Below are 1,172 nucleotides of genomic sequence, written 5' to 3' on the forward strand. Positions count from 1 at the left end.
GAAGTGTGCAGATTGGAAGAGGAGTTCGACAAGGATGCTGTTTATCACCAATTCTGTTCAACTTGTACAGCGAATGCCTTACCAAGGAAGCTCTGGATGGGCTCGGTGACTTCAAAGTAGGAGGGCAAATTATTCAAACTGTGAAATATGCAGATGACCTTGTGTTAATGGCTAAGGAAGAAACTGTGCTACAGGGCATGATTGATAGACTAATTGAAACTGGAAGGTGCTATGGCATGGAAATGAATGTGGAGAAAACAAAAGTAATGAAAATTTCGAGACAACCAACCCTTGTCACAATAAAGATAGACCAAAAACAACTGGAGAATGTGAAATGTTTTAAATATTTGGGTAGCTTGTTAACAGATGATGAAAGGTGTACTAGTGAAATTAAATCCAGACTTGCCATGGCAAAAGCTCCATTTAGCAAGGAGAAGAAACGTTTAACCAGCAAATTGGACTTAAATTTGAGGAAGAAACTAGTGAAATGCTACATTTGGAGCATAGCTCTGTATGGGGCTGAAACATGGACACTTAGGGCAGTAGATCAGAAACATCTGGAAAATTTCGAAATGTGATGTTGGAGAAGGATGGAGAAGATCAGTTGGACCGATTATGTGAGAAATGAAGAAGTGTTAATCAGAGTCAGTGAGCAGAGGAATATCCTACACGAAACAAGAAAATGAAGGCTAATTGGATTGGTCATGTTTTAAGCAGAAACTGCCTTCTAAAAGAAGTTATCGAAGAAAAGATAGATTGGCGGATAGAAGTGACAAGAAGACGTAATAAGATGCTGGATGACTTTGGGGACAGAAGAGGATACTGTCATTTGAAGGAGAAAGCTCTAGATCGAATTAAATGGATGAATTGTTTTGGAAGAGACTGTGGACCTGTCGTCTGACAGATTACTGATGATGATGATGTTATAGTTCACAGTGTTATAGTGTTCAGTGCTTTTCAGTTAGGGGGTGCTGGTTTGATGTGGATGAAATGTACATACTTTACAGGCACTGGGAGGGAAACTTTCTCCTGATGGATATGAGTGAAGTGTTATTATACTCAGGTCCAAGAAAAAGAATCTCTGCAGTACAGGAGATCAAGTTGCAAAATTATTTGTTGCAATTGTGACGCTTGGTCTTGGCTGGCCTTGGAGGGGGGGTGTTGTAACCGTA

Source organism: Cryptotermes secundus, unplaced genomic scaffold (assembly GCF_002891405.2).
Source record: "Cryptotermes secundus unplaced genomic scaffold, Csec_1.0 scaffold758, whole genome shotgun sequence".
In the NCBI taxonomy this organism is placed as follows: domain Eukaryota; kingdom Metazoa; phylum Arthropoda; class Insecta; order Blattodea; family Kalotermitidae; genus Cryptotermes; species Cryptotermes secundus.